The sequence below is a fragment of the Tursiops truncatus genome, chromosome 3 (genome assembly GCF_011762595.2).
Source record: "Tursiops truncatus isolate mTurTru1 chromosome 3, mTurTru1.mat.Y, whole genome shotgun sequence".
In the NCBI taxonomy this organism is placed as follows: Eukaryota; Metazoa; Chordata; class Mammalia; order Artiodactyla; family Delphinidae; genus Tursiops; species Tursiops truncatus.
In genome coordinates, this window is record NC_047036.1 from 159,808,772 (window position 1) to 159,819,308 (window position 10,537).

The 10,537-nt window shown below is 53.8% G+C and overlaps 1 protein-coding gene across 1 annotated transcript in view; it reads left to right on the plus strand.

The window, feature by feature from the left end:
• Nucleotides 1-5,358: 5,358 nt before the first annotated feature.
• UBA52 (ubiquitin A-52 residue ribosomal protein fusion product 1) overlaps nt 5,359-10,537 on the plus strand; it is a 142,723-nt gene continuing 137,544 nt past the window's right edge. Inside the window, exon 1 of the mRNA XM_073803099.1 lies at nt 5,359-5,364. The gene's annotated coding sequence lies outside the window, so the exon portion shown is untranslated. The remainder of the gene's footprint in view (nt 5,365-10,537) is intronic.

Sequence of the window (10,537 nt, forward strand, 5' to 3'; positions counted from 1 at the left end):
TTGCAGATTCCAGGCAGAAGGCACAGCAGGAGTAAAGGTCCTGCAGCTTGAGAAAGCATGGCCGGCTGGGACAGCGTGGTTAGGAGTGGCTGGAAGGGACTGACTAAATGGAGGAACTGGTGACATGGGCAGGTTGGGGAGGTAGCACAGGCCTCCAAAGCCAGGCGGAGGAGTGGGGCTTTATTCCCAGGGCCAAGCAGGTATGTGAGCAGGGGAGGGGCACTGTGTCAAAAGATTCTTCTGGAGTGAGTCTGGGGTCTGGAGGTGGCAAACCTTTTGAGGAGCCTGGAGTCCCAGAGGGAGAGGGGGAGCTGAGTCAGACCTGAGGGACAGTGACACAAGAGAGATTGAGGAGGGAATGGGTACAGGTAGGCTGGCAGAGAGTCTCAACCTCACTGGGGTCCGGGCTTCAGGCAGACCAGGTTCAAATCCTTTCCAGCCCCTGGCTCACTGCTTGACCTTAACTGTTCTGTACCTCAGTTTCCACATCTGTAAAATGGTACCTCAGTTTCCACATCTGTAAAATGGTACCTCAGTTTCCACATCTGTAAAATGGGATAAATGTCAAGAGTCTTTCCTGGACTCTGGGAGGCTGGAGTCTACTCCCCCACGCTTTCCCCTCTCCTCAGACTCTGCCCCTTTTCCATCTCCAAACTCAGACGAATGGTCAAAGGTCTTGAACTGAGACTTTGGGGAAGGGCTACAATTTGTTCTTCAACAACCCAAAGATACTCACTCCTAGTAAAACACAGCAGATCACAGCAACTCTGAGATACTGTTTGATTCCATCTATCAGATGGGCAAAAATTCAAACGTGTGATGACACCCTGTGCTGGCCAGGCTGTGGGGAAACAGGCAACCCCACACATTGCTGGGGGAGCATCTGTGGTGCAGCCCGATGTAAGGCATCCTGTCACAGGAATGATGAAGGCGCATGCCCACTGATCCAGCATCCCACTCCTGGGACTCCTGAATATTTTCATGTTTACAACATGACAGGGGCAGGAACTGATGAGTGGATAAACTAAATGTAGTCCATCCATACCGTGAACATTATTTGGCCATAAAAAGGAATGAAGCTCTGATACACACTACACGCGGATGAACCTCAAAAACATTATGCTGAGTGAACAAAGCCAGACACAAAAGACTACACAGTGTATGATTTCATTAATATAAAGTGTCCATAACAGGCAAATCCACAGAGACAGATAGTAGATTAGTGATTGTCAGGGGCTGGGGAGTGGGATACGGAGAGTGACTGCTAATGGGGACGGGGTTTCCTTTTGAGGTAATAAAAATGTTCTGGAACTAAATAGGGATGATGGTTGCACACACTGTGAATGTACTAAAAATCACTGAATTGTTCACTTTAAAGTGGCTAACGTGGTAAATTTTTGTTAAGTGTACTTTGCACAATTTAAAAAAAAAGTCACCTGAAACTTACAAGATGTCGTAAATCAACTATACTTGAATAAAAAAAAATTTTTAAGGCAAAAAGATGACAGAGCTACAGGATGATTCATTGCAGCACTGCTTGTTTTATGAAAACAAAAATTGGAAACCACCTAAGGGATTGGTTTGATCAATAACAGCTCATCTATCCTGGGAGGTGCTACAGAGTCATGAAAATGAAATTATAGATCTCTATGAAACAATAAGGAAAGACTCATTCATTTCCTCCACAAACAATTATTAAGCTCCTACTGTGTGCCAGGCACTGGTCTAGGAGCTGCAGATACAGCCATGAACAAAACAGACAAACTCCCAATCCCCGTGGAGTTCTTGTAGTAGTCGGGGAGGCTGGAAACATGCGGAATCTATCAAGAAAATATGGAACTTCCCTGGTGACGCAGTGGTTAAGAACCCGCCTGCCAATGCAGGGGACACAGGTTCGATCCCTGGTCCGCGAAGATCCCACATGCCACGGAGCAACTAAGCCCATGCACCACAACTACTGAACCTGCGCTCGAGAGCCCGCAAGCCGCAACTACTGAGCCCGCATGCCGCAGCTACTGAAGCCTGTGCACCTAGAGCCCCTGCTCTGCAACAAGAGAAGCCACCGCAGTGAGAAGCCCATGCGCCGTAATGAAGAGTAGCCCCCTCTCGCCACAACTAGAGAAAGCCCGCACGCAGCAACAAAGACCCAGCGCAGCCAAAAATTAATTAATTAATTAAAACATATGTAACAGGTGGCAGAGAAAGTAAAGTTGGGAAGCAAGCAGGGAGGGTGGCAACTTTTTAATGGGATGATCAAGGGAGGGTTTATTGCAAAGGATAAGGGGGCTTATTGAGTAAGGAGGTGGGGGAAGGGCATGCAGGGAGTAGAACAGCCTGTGTAAAGGCCCTGGGGCGAGAGTGGGCCTGGGTGAGAGCAGATGTCTTCAAATGAATATGTTAACTGGGGTGGGGGGGAAAGCAGCTTCCTACAGAAACTTTTTTTTTAAATCGATTTATTTTTGACTGAGTTGGGTCTTCATTGCTGCGTACTGGCTTTCTCAAGTTGCAGTGAGTGGGGGCTACTTCTCATTGCGGTGTGCAGACTTCTCTTGTTGCAGAGCACTGGCTCTAGGTGCACGGGCTTCAGTAGTTGTGGCACACGGACTTACTTGCTCCGTGGTATGTGGGATCTTCCCGGACCAGGGCTCGAACCCATGTCCCCTGCGTTGGCAGGTGGATTCTTAACCACTGCGCCACCAGAGAAGCCCCCCTATAGAAACTTTTGATGAAACAGGAAAAACAAATACCCTGGGGTTACCTCTTAGTGGCAGATGGATGGGAAGGAGAAGCTCCCCATGTACATTTTTATCTTTTTTCCTTTAGAATCCTATCATGTCATGTGAATACAAATCAGTCAACACGTTCAATCCAAACATTGAAATCAGCCAACAAGCACACACAAGAAATCAGGCTTTTAGGATGAGAGGGACAGAGGGGCGCCAGCTGGCGGGCCTGGGTGTGGGTGGATTCCAACACTGAGGCCTCTTAGAATGGGAGGAAATGAGGAAATGAAGTGAAGGAAATGAGGAACTAAAGGGCCAGACACTCAGGCTTGGGGTGGACTATGTGGGCGTGGGACAGGCCGGCTTGGGGCCTGAGACAGTGGGTTCTGGAGGTGGGTCTGGGGGAGCCTGGGGCCTGGGCCTTCCTGCTGCAGCCCTGGCAGGCCATGGCTAGGCTGTGGGAAGAGGGGCTACACTGGCCCTCAACCTGGCTGAGAGGAACCAGAAACTTCCAGAGGGCTCACCTTCATACTCCCCGCTCCTGCCCATATGAGTCCCAGGCAGGGCCAACCTGTCAGCACAGAGACCTCTGTAGAGCCTCAGAGACACCTAGAGACCTTCAGAAACCCCAGAGAAACCGAGAAAAACGCAGACATCCCCAAGACCCCAGAGATACCTAGAAGAAATTCAGAGACCACTCCCAAAGACAAAGACAGATATGCGGGGCGTACCCTGGGGTAACCCAGCCTCAGGGCCACCAACTTGTGGTCCCACAGTTTTGCCACATTTGCCCAACACCCTCCGATCCCCAGTACGCACCCTGTGCTGAGTGAGGCCTCGGTGTGTCCCCAGGAGCCCCTCGTCTGGGGAGCTGGAGAGGGGCCAAGGGTTTCCCCTCCCCACATCCACCTCCAGTTCCGTCCCGAGGCTCTCACACTTATCTGGAATCAACCCCTCTCCACCTCCGAGCTTCCCCAGGGTGAGGTCTCTAAACCTCTGGCCTCAGCCCCTTCCTGCCATCTCCATTCTCCCTGTGACAGCCTTTGAACTACCGACACCCCCATCCCCTGGCTCTGGTCTGGCTACTCTTAGAATCCAGTCTCACCCCAGGGAGGGTCTAGGGCAGGTTGCTAGGCAGCCCAGGCCACAGTAGAAGCCCTTTACAGGGCCTGGGGATCTTGAGGCCTCTGAGGAGCTCTGGAGCTGGCTGGTCAGGACCACAGGCAGTTATGATGCCCAAGGGCTGGGCTAAGGTGGCCAAGCAACTTACGGGCAAACCTGGAATGTGAGCAGACTCCAGCAACTGCAGACCTCCATGCGTTAATTCAGCAAACAGTGCACTGAGCCACTTCATTGCTGTGTGACCTGGGGCCAGTACCTTAAACCCTCTGTTCCTCCACTTCTTCCTTTGTAATTTTTAAAATAAATTTATTTATTTATGTATTTATTTTTGGCTGCGATTGGTCTTTGTTGCTGCACACGGGTTTTCTCTAGTTGTGGCGAGCGGGGGCTACTCTTCCTTGTGGTGCGTGTGCTTCTCATTGTGGTGGCTTCTCTTGTTGCCGAGCATGTGCTCTAGGTGCCCGGGCTTCAGTAATTGTGGTCCGCAGGCTCCATAGTTGTGGCTCGCGGACTCTAGAGCGCAGGCTCAGCAGTTGTGGCGCACGGGCTTAGTTGCTCCGCGGCATGTGGGATCTTCCTGGACCAGGGCTCAAACCTGTGTCCCCTGCATTGGCAGATGGATTCGTAACCACTGTGCCACCAGGGAAGGCCCAATTTTTTTTTAAGTTTTTTTTTTTTTTTTTTATGTGGACAATTTTTAAAGTCTTTATTGAATGTGTTACAATATCGCTTCTTTCTTATGTTTCGGTTTTTTGGCTGGGAGGCATGTGGGATCTTGGCTCTCCCACCAGGGATCGAACCCTCACCCCCTGCATTGGAAGGCGAAGTCTTAACCACTGGACCACCAGGGACGTCCCTCTGCTTCCTCCTTTGTAAAATGAGGACAGTGAAAACCACCGTGCAAGGTGGCCGTGAAGGGCTGGGAGATGGACGTGAATGTTAGCATGTGCCTGGTACCAGGCCGTGTGTGACTAATACACAGCTGAGTGTCCTAAGGGTGGGGGAGGTGTAAATGGTCCATCATGCACAAAAATCGAATTCAGAAGGTAAAGCTTGATTTTTAATGTAATGGAAAGACCTTATTTGAGGTCACATGGCTTCGTTGGTTACAGTAACATTTTAGAAGCCAAAGAATGCCTTTAGGAGAGGGGTGGGCAAACAAAATGTGGCACCAGGGCAGCTGCGGTCAGCAAGCACCCTCCACCTGCCAGACCGGCATTTCTTTGCTGAGGCTGCTCTGGTCACAGGATGCCACATTGTTGGCCCACACGGCTCTCCTGGGAGCTGCCCTGACCACAGACGGAAGGAGAGTTGATTAGAAACGCCTCGGCTTCCTCCTCCCTCTTCCCTTGGGTAGGACGTCTCAGAGGCACTTGCTCTTGGCGGGCTTCTTGAGGGCCCAGTGGGAACCCAGCCTTGTGGAGCCTGCTCGTTGGCGCCCCCTGCAGGTCCCCGTCTCTCTTCTCACCCGGACCAGGGCTTCCTCCCAAATAATTACTGTCTTGAATTCCGATCTCCGGTCAACTTCCAGGGGGTCCCAAATTAAGATAGGTGGAGGAATATAAAGAAACATTATAAGCCGTCAGATTTTTAAAACATTTTAAGTAATTATAACTAGCAGCAGCCGAGCACTGGCTATTAAGCGATGTCATCTTCACTATAACTTCTTGAGGTAGGAACTGTCATTACCCCCCCATTTCACAGACGGGGAAACTGAGCCACAGTGTGTTTGAGTAGCTTGCCCAAGGCTCTACAGCAACCGAGGGTGAGCCCTCAAACCGTGTGGTTAACCATTAGGCTACACTGTGCTCAGACAAGATTCATTTGTCTGCATCTACGTAGAAGCGTGTGCAGAGCCATTGCGCGGCACACGATGACAATCTGCCGCTCCTGGATGCGCAGGTTTAGACTTGACTTCATGGTAGTGGCTGCCTGGGGGTGGCGGGGCTAAGAAGGTTATTTAGCTTATTTGCTAGGTTTTATTTAATTTATTTTTTACTTTTGGTAAGATTTCCTTCCTTCCAGAAATATTTACTGAGCACCTACCAGATGCAGCAAAACTCTCACCCTTAGAAAGGTGAATTGGGGGAGGGGTGGGAGGTTGGGAGAGATCCGATGAACCGTAAATTAGCAAATTTAAAGGAGGTTAGGAAATAATAGGGCTGGGGAGAGGAAAAGTTAGAAAGAATTTGGGGGATTTGGAGAGAAAGACAGGGCGGTTTGCAGTTTTGAAGAGGGTTCGTCAAAGAAAACCTCTCGAGGGGGAAAAAAAAGAAAACAGACAAAAAAGAAAAAAAACATGTGCAGGTAAGAGCCCAAAATGAGAACACTTTGGGGGGGATGGGAGAACTGGGTGATTTTTTCTGTATTTTTCTTCTTTTTTGCCATGAAATAATTCAGTACATAAATATGTAAATATACATTTGGAAGCCTACTTGGGGGCATGGGCAAGGTCAACAGAGGTGTACCAGATTCCAAGCCTGAAACTCGGGGTCGCAAGAGCCACTCCAAAGGCGCGCTAAGGCGGGGCCCGCTGGGACCCTCCGGAGTTGTACTTGCGAATCTCTGCTGCCCTCGTGTGGCCAGACTCGGGATTGCAGGTTCTGGTGGCTTTGGCAGAGGCAGAGAATTGGTCCCTCCCACTTCTCTGACTCCCAAACTCCATCCCGACCAACACGGGGAGGATGGGGGGAGTTCAAGACGGTCTGTGTCGCTCTCAGGCTGAGACCCCTGAAGGAGGGTACTGGAGGCCTCAGGCCCCAGAACAGAGGGGACATTGGTAATTTTTAACTCATTCGGTCGGCAACAGGTATTTATTAAGCGCCTGTGTGCCAAGACTTGTAAGTGCTAGGGACACAGCACTGAACAAAATGATAGAATTCCCTGCCCTCACAGAACTCATGGGTTACTGGGGACATTGGCAATCAACGTGCAAAGATAAGATTTGCGGGAAAACCCAACAGGGCAATGTGATCCAGATGGTTGGAGGGCCTCTGTGAGGCCTGAAGGACAAAGAGAGGCGGGCTATGGGGAAGGGCTGGGGAAGGGTGTCCAAGGCCGGGAGGACAGCCTGTGCAGAGGCTTTGGGGTGGGAATGAGCTGGGTGCAGACAACAGGATCATGGACAAAACTGACCAGTTTCTGGTCCTTAGTGAGCATCCACTCCCCAGTGCTGTTATTCAGCAGAGGAAGCCCCCCACCCAAAGGGAAGAAAGGACCCCTCCCCCTGCACCGCCCCGGGATCTTAGGACTTCAGGTTGCCATGGAAAATCCACCACAGGAAGAGAGGCGGAGCTCCAGAGAGAGGTGGTGAGGGAGGGGCGTTGCCAGGGCACCCCAAAGTGGTACCCGGTGCCTCCACTCCCTAATGTGCGTCCCCGGGCGAGTGGCTCCCCGGCTTTGAGCCTCAGATTCATCTGCAGAACTTTCTCTGTAGCTGCGATAGGTTTCTCCCTCCCCCATTTCTCCCTTCCCTGCTCTTGAGGTTTCCACAAAATGCCTCCAATCTCCCAGAGTATCCCAGACCCAGACAGGGAGCTGGGGGCACTCCGGTGAGTGGGGTGCTGCCTCTGGGTCGCCCATGTATCTCCCTTCATGCTTCTCTGGGCCTCAGTTTCCCCATTCTGTAACATGGGGAGAAAAAAGTTCTGCCTCTCTCAGGAGGCTGCTGGGAGGATTTTAAGGGATGATCAGAGCTGGGCGTACCAATTCCTACTGATTAGTTTGACTCTGGAAAGTGCAGGGCGGAGGGGCGGAGTCTTGATTTGTGAGCTGTGGAGCCATGGAAGGTGCTGGAAGCCTGGCAGTGTACTGGCTCAGGCTGAGCTTCACGGAGGATGAACGGGGGAGTGAGCTGTGGGTTCGACTGAGGCTCCTCCACTCAGTCCTCCTGTGTCCCTTCTCTCGCCTGAGTTCCTCAAGACCCTGAGAGTCTGGGGACTGAGGTTCAAGGCCACACAGCCGGACCGACAGCGCCAGGGTTCAAACCCAGGTCCAGATCTTCCAAGCGGGGAGTTCTGCCTCCAGGTGATCAGCCTTGGGGTATAACCCCCATTTCGCAAACCCGAGACTACAAGGGTTTGCTGGCTGTCCAAAGAGTCCAGCCTGTCTTAATGACCCTCCGCCCTGTGTCCCTTCACAACCTCCTCCCCCACTACTTGCTCCTCCCACCAGGTCTAGGCTGGAACCCGCAGCCCAGCCTGCGCCGGTGCTCACCAGCTGCTGTGGCTTCTTCCCTCCCGGTGTTGTTTGGGTTTTAATTTTTCTGTTGCAGTTAGAAAATTACCCATAATTACAGCTTCTGAAAGGAAACGTCTCACGGCGCAGACCCTGCTCCCAGCTGTGGCCGCCTCCCACGCACGGCTGAGGAGGGGCTGCAGGGGTCTCCAGCCTGGATCCTGGCCCCTCCCCGAATCCCTCCCTTCCCCCGTCCCCCCCTCCCCATTAACGGGGCTGCTTCCACCTCCTGTGGAGAGGAAAAACCATCATCGGGAAAAACCAAACTAGCCTTCCCAACGACTCAAGCAACATATTCATGGACCCCTACCGCTGTGTCTGCAGGGAGAGCAGATCCAGAGGGAGGCGGAGGCTGCCAACAGATGACTTAGGCATTATTTTATCATAACAGTGACAAGTCCAACCAAGGCTAGTGCAGAACCAGTAATCTGGAGGAGATGGCCACGGAAGGCAAGGAGTTGGGGGAGGGAGAGATGGAGGAGGAGGAGAAGAAAGGGAGGAGGAGGGAGGAGAAGGGAAAAGAGGGAGAGGAGGAGAAAGAGAAGGGCGAGTGGGGGAGAAGAAGGAATAATGCGGCCAAAAGTCGAAGGAGGCCAGAACAGGCCAGGCCAAGAGCCAGAGAAAAGAGCGCTCCAGGAGGCAGGAACGGCCAGTGCAAAGGCCGAGAGGTGGGTCTGAAGAATGGAAGGGTTGGAAGGGAGTGAGGGGAGGGCTGGCTCCTCCTGCAGGCAATTCCCCTACCCTTCAAGCAGAGCCGACTTCGGACTCTCCCAGGCACCGACCCCGACGTTAAGGAGCTGGGGTTTGGGGGCGTCGGTGGTCCCAAGAGTCAGAGACCCAGCTCAGGGCTGCAGTCCCCGGCAGCCACACGGGGGCGACCGGGAGCCGGCAAAGGAGCCGCAGGTCTGGGGCCCAGCCTTAACCCTTAGCGCTCCTTGCTTACCGTCCCCCGCCCCCACACCGGCTCCTAAATCAATTCCCGGGCCTGTCAGGTCCTCCAGGGTCTCTTACCGGGTCAACCTCCCTGCCTCCTCCACGCCATCCCGATCTACCTGGCAGCCCCAAGGAGCTTCTTAAAATCCTGACGTAGATCCCGCCCCTCGCGGCTACACACCTTCCTGTGGCTCCCTATTCCTTTTAAAACAAAGCCCAACCCGTCCCCACCAGGAATGGCCCGACCCGTTTCTTCCTTTCCCCCCGCCCTCCTCGCTCTGCTTCCAACACTTTAACCGTGTGCCCACCTCAGGACCTTTGCACTTGCCGTTACTACAATCTGAACATTCTTCTTCCAGATCTTTCGGATCCACCCCCTCCCCTTATTAAATATATATATATATGTTTTTGCAAGGCGTGCGTTCTGGTTGGTTGTGCACGCGGCTCAGCTCCCCGGACGCCGCATGGGGGCTAGAGCTTGCTCTTCTCCGACTTTTCCGCCGGCGCCGAGGCAGTGTTTTGGAGATCCGTCCCTGTTGCCATGAGAACCGCGCTAGTCTCTCCCGCCGGCCGCGCTTCCCCCTCCGCAGCTAGCCCCGCCACGGGCGCCTCCGCCTCCCAGCCTCCCTCCCTCCGCCTTCCGCCCCTGCGGTCGCCCCGTCCTCTTCACCGGGGTCCCCTCCCTCTGCCCATCACGTGGAACTCCCTGAAATTATCCTACTGTTCGCCAGCTTTTGACTGTCCGCCTTTCCCATCAGACCCTCTGCTCCACAAGCAGTAGCAACGTGTCCCGACTGGGTCCACAGAGCCCGGCACACAGAAGGCACTCAATAAATATTTGTCGGGAGGATGAAGACTCACATCGACTCAAGGAACCGGAGCTCAGAGAGGGCCATGGACCCGCCCAGGGCACACAGAATTCTGGGGAGCAACAGAGCATTAGGAGATAAATGGGGGCGCCTGGGGTGGTGGTGGGAGCGTCCGTGGGAATCACAGCTGTCACCAATACACTGTGTGGCTTGGGTGAGTCACACCCTCTCTGTGCCTGGCCGGCAGTAGTTGTTGGAGAGCGGTGATGGGAACGGGTATTACGATGAGGGTGTCCTTGACGCCCACGTTCACCGGTGGCCCCCGGGTCTTTGGGCAGTCCCCATCTCGACGTCCGACTGAAGCTGGCCTGCCGCGCCCCCATTAGTGCGCAGCGCGGGCCCCTCCTCCGCGCCGGCCCGGGGCCCGGGAGGTCCGCGGGAGAGGAAGTTGGGGGAGGGGACGACCTGCTGGACAGGAAGTGGGAAGGGTTGGCGTGTCCCCCCCTCCCCCCTGGCCGTGGCCCCTCGGGATGGAGGCGGGGCTGGGGCCGGCCTGGCCCTTCCCTTCCTCTTCGCCTGTCTGGAACCGCAGCGGTTCAAGACTTCCCGCCCGGCAGAAGACCTGGGTGGGGAGGAGGCCGTTGGAGGCATAATGGGGGGTCGGCCGGCAGCGGGAGGGGCGCTCCGATCATCACATAACACACGACACAGGAA